Here is a 5303-nt window from a genome sequence, read left to right on the forward strand (position 1 = left end):
TTCAGTTTCCGTCTACCAAATCCACTCACACGGCTTTGGTCGGCCCGAGGCCATAGTAGAAGGCACTTGCCCAAGGTGCCACGCAGTGGGACTGAACCCGGAACCATGTGGCTGGTAAACAAGCTACTTACCACACAGCCACTCCTGCTACTGAAAAGAAATAAACACACACACATCCACGCACGCACGCACATATACATACATTATACATCATACAATCATACATATAAAGACAAAGGGAGACAGAGTGATACACACATATACGTTAATATATATATGCATATATATATATATATATATATATATATATATATATAATATATATATATATATATATATAAAAAACAAGTCAAAAATAGAAAATGCTAAGATGATTTTATAGTGAATCTTTCAGTACCGTTTCGGTCATTTTGAGACCTTTTCAACTGTAACGATTAAATAATTAAATTTAGAAAAATTAGAAGAAAAGTTTTTTAAAAGAATATTTCTGTAGTAGTGTTCAGATATAAGTAGCATTCTGCCTTTCTCTGACTCCCTTGTTTGCACTTGTGTGTTCGAGGTCGTTTTGAGTTCTTGGTAAGATAGGTGAAGAATAATGAGGCTGATGTGAAGAGGGGGTGGGGAAATCTGGGAATGCCTTAATGGTCGTATTTTGAATGGTCAGTGGCTGACGTTAGTCGCAGTTCTATTCAGGAATTGTTTATGGAATTTGCGTAGGCGTTATACTGAAAGACATTAGTGACAAGGTTAAGGGGTGGAAGGTGGAGAAGTAGAAGAAGAAGAAGATGACGATGTTGATGATGATGATGATGATGAAGAAGAAGAAGAAGAAGAAGGAGAAGGAGAAGATGGTGGTGATGATGGTGGTGATGATGATGACGACGATGATGATGATAATGATGATGATGAAGAAAAAGAGGAAGAAGAAGAAGAAGAAAAAAACAGAGAAGGGAGAATATGAATGGGTGTAAGTTAGCTGTGATGGGGCTGATTAGTAATGGATTCTGTGGAGTGTAATATTTGTGTGTGTATATATTTCTTTTATTCTAAAGTTGAGGTATATTAATTGTTTGTCGTAGACCCGTTAAGAAGTGGCTTGTATTTTGTAATAAAAAGATTTTCTTTACTTATTCGTTGTCTCGAGGTTGTATCGTCCCTAAATTGGTAGAGGGGGAAAATTCTGAAGTTTGGTGTTTTTTTGTTGGCGCAAGTATCTATGTGTTGGCTAAAAGCTATTTTTCTGTTTTGGGGAATTTTTATCTGGGATCTGTGCAGGCCATTCGTTTACGCAACCATTTTTTGTTTGGCCTATGTACTGCTCTTGACACCCGGAGCAGGTTAGTGAGTATATTAGGTTCTCCGAAGCACATGTGATGTTGCTTTTCACTGTAAACCGTTGTCCCTGTTTGAAGGAGAATTCTGATCCCTCAATTAGATAGTCGCATATCCCGCAATTGGGTCTTCCACATTTTTTTACTGTCGGCTTCTGTGTTGAAGAGTGAATTCGGGCTTGTGTAAGGAGACTTTTCATGGATCTAGGCTGTCTTTTGCTTTTTATGATCGTGTGTGTTTGGAGGATTGTGTTCATTCTGTGGTCTTTTTCTAGGAGGGGTATGTTGTGGAGGATGGTGTCGAAGGCTTCGTTATTGAGAGGGTTGTGTGTGGAGATGTATGGTAAGGCTTTTGGTTGTAAGTTTTTCTTTGATTTGGGATGTCTGAGTTCCTTGATGTTAAGTTGAAGGGCACGTTGAATGCACTTGTCAATAAGTGAAGGTGGATAGTTCCTGGTGATAAGGGTATCTTTTAGTTCTTGTAGTCGTGTGTCTCTGGTGTTTGCGTTAGAGACTATAGTGCATATCCTTTTTGCTAGATTGAAGGGGATATTCATCCTGGTGTGTCTGGGGTGGCATGAATTGAATGGAAGATATTGCTTAGATTCTGTAGGCTTATAGTATATGTCTGTTTCTATTATATTATTAGCTTTCTTAATGAGGATATCGAGGAAGGGGAGTTGTTATATATATATATATGCATATATATATTAACGTATATGTGTGTATCACTCTCTCTCCCTTTCTTTTTATATGTATGTATGATTGTATGATGTATAATGTATGTATATGGGCGTGCGTGGATGTGTGTGTGTTTATTTCTTTTCAGTACAAATCACACAAAGTAACAGAGGAAAATATTTATGAAGAAAAATCGCCTCAATACTTTAGGAAAAGTAAATATTTAATACGTTTGTTGTTGTTCCATTTTTTCATCATCAATTCCTCAGAGTTTCATCACGGTGGGAGATGGGCACGAAACATCGACCAATGGAATAATACATGAAAACAACACATACTATAAGAATAAAAGGCAAATATCAATATCAGTTTAGAAGTACATTTTGCGTTCGTGAACATTTCTAAAACAATGAGATGCAATAAAAAATAATGATAGGAATATGACTGATGTCTTAAATGGGTTGCATTAGTCGCTTCCGAGATAGAAAAAAAAAAACAGAAATTGGGGAAAAATCTAAACTGCTTTAAAACACAGTTTATGTTTTAACCAGTAAATGAGAACTTTAAGCTTTATATAAAAACAAACTAAAAGGAGGAGAAAAGACAAGGTCAATAGCAAACCGTATGAATAGAAGAAATGGTGAAAGGCTACGATATATATATATGTATAACAAAACTTATTTGAAAGAAAATAAGAAATAAGTGGAAATTTTACCGGTGAGCGTGTTAAATGATTAGGCACTAAAAGAGAATGACTCTCTCCAGACACAACACAATTATTTGAAAGTGATTACATTGTATTAAAAATCTCCCGAAGTAAATTCTATATAAAAAATCTTCAGGTTGAGAATCTAAGACAATGTGTTAATTTCTCTTTTACTTGTTGCGGTCATTTGACTGCGGCCTTGCTGGAGCACCGCCTTTAGTCGAGCAAATCGATCCCAAGACTTATTCTTTGTAAGCTTAGTACTTATTCTATCGTATTCTTTTGCCGAAACGTTAAGTTACGGGGACGTAAACACACCAACATCGGTTGTCAAGCGATGCTGTGGGGACAAACACAAACACACACACACATACATATATATATATATATATATATATAATATAACGGGAAGCTTTATGAAAATAGACAAAAGACGAAGGCAGGTGGAAAACAAACAAACAATTGTATTAGTATGGCGCTCAGGAAATATAAATAAAACAAGTCTTTAACGTTTCGAGCCTACGCTCTTCAACAGAAAGATACACAGAGAAAAAAAACACAGAAAGAAGGAGAGAAAAAAATGCGTGCAGTAACTAACGAATCAACATGGCGATCTGATTTCGGCCAGAAGTCAAAGATCAAACATGAGACGCGAGAGCGAAATTAGGGGAGATAATAGGGTTGAATGACCTACTCCAACATAAGGGTGTGTGGTGTTGTGTGTATGAGAGAGTATTAGTGCGTATGAGAGGTCTGGACGTGTGTATGTATAGGGTTGGTGTATGTATTAGTATGTATTAGTATGTATTAGTATGTATTAGTTGGTGTATGTATTAGTATGGCACATCATATATGATGTGATGTGTAAAGTCGTTTGGTGTAGTGTGGAGAGAGGAGAAGAGGGGGGAGGGGAAGGGGAGGGGAGAATAGGGGGATGAGAGGAGAGGAGGGGGAGAAGGAAGGGGGGAGGAAATAGGGAGAGGGGGGAGAGAAGGGGAGTGAGGGAGCAGAGGGAAGGGAAGAGGGAAGGAGGAGAGGGAGAAAGAGGGAAGAAGGAAGGGGAGTAGGGGTGAAAGGATGAAGGACTGAAGAGAAGTAGGGGTCGGGGGGGAAAAGTAGGTGAGGAGGGGGGAGAGGGGGGTTAGATGAGGAGGGGGGAGAGTTGAGACCAAATGGCGTATAAGAGCGAAGAGAGAAGATTAATTCCTGTTCACGGCACAAACGAGAATCCGGATGGCCTCTGTGTAAGGACAGACCGAACACAGACAGGTGTTGCAAGGAGTGACCGGTGGAGCGGAAATGGCGTGAGACCGGTGTGTCGTTCGCAAGGTGGATGTCACGAAAGTGTTCCGCGAACCGGTCAGCCATGCGGCGTCCCGTTTGTCCGATGTACAAGGAATGGCAGAGAGAGCAAGAGACGCAATAGATAATATTGCTGGAGGTGCAGGTGAAGGAGTTGATGATGCGATAGGGTCGATGATGGGTGCTAGTGAGGAGGGTGGTGTTGGAGAGGTAAGGGCAAGTGCGGCAACGTGGGCGGGAGCAGGGGAACGAGCCGGGTTGGGAGGTAGGTTCAGGGAAGGAGCTATGGACCAAAAGGTCTCGAAGGTTGTGGGCTCGTTTGAAAGAGGGAGGGGGGTCGGTTAGGGAAGAGGGTGAAGTGGACGGGTCGGACTGGAGATGACGGAAAGCTCGAAGAATGGTGCGTTGGAGAGGTAGGGTCGTGGGGTGGTAGGTGAGGGGAAAAGGGAGGCGGGAGACTACAGGGCGGGTTCGGGGAGAGAGAGCAGATACACGGTCCACGGAACGTGCTCTGGCAAGGGCGGTGTGGATAGTGGTGAGGGGGTATCCACGTAGGGTGAAGTGGTGAGCCATACGTTGAGACTGAGTCTCAAAGTCATGGTCGTCACTACAGAGCCTACGTAGACGGAGGAATTGGGAAAGGGGATGGAAAGCTTGGTGTGTTCTGGGTGGGAGGAAGAGAAGTTGAGGTATGAGTGTGAGTCTGTGTGTTTGTAGTGAATGGAGGTGGTAAGAGTGGAGTGAAGAATGCTAACCGAAATGTCGAGGAAGGAGACAGAGGTGTTGGAGATAGTGGAAGTGAAGTGGAGGGCTGGATGGAAAGATTGGACGAAAGAGAGGAAGGAATCTAGATGTTCACGGGAGAGTGAGGTGGCACCGATAATGTCGTCAATGTAACGACCATATAGTTCAGGAGTGGGACCAGTGAAATTAGAGAATATTTGGGCCTCAACATAGCCAACGAACAGGTTTGCATAGTTGGGGCCCATTCGCGTTCCCATGGCCACTCCCGAGACCTGATGGTAGAACTCGCCCGCGAACGAGAAGCAGTTCAGAGTAAGGACAAGTTCGGCCAGACGAATGAGTGTGGAGGTGTCAGGTACAGGGTTAGAGCGGAGGTCAAGAAAGTGTCGAAGGGCCTGCAGTCATTCGTGGTGAGGGATAACAATATAGAGGCTTTGGATGTCCATAGTAAAAAGGATTTTGGAGGAGCCGGGAGGAAAGGAGAAAGAGTTGAAAAGCCGGAGAGCATGGTTGGTATCGTGGATGTGGGAGGGAAGAGA

This window comes from Octopus sinensis, linkage group LG3 (assembly GCF_006345805.1).
Source record: "Octopus sinensis linkage group LG3, ASM634580v1, whole genome shotgun sequence".
Lineage (NCBI taxonomy): Eukaryota > Metazoa > Mollusca > Cephalopoda > Octopoda > Octopodidae > Octopus > Octopus sinensis.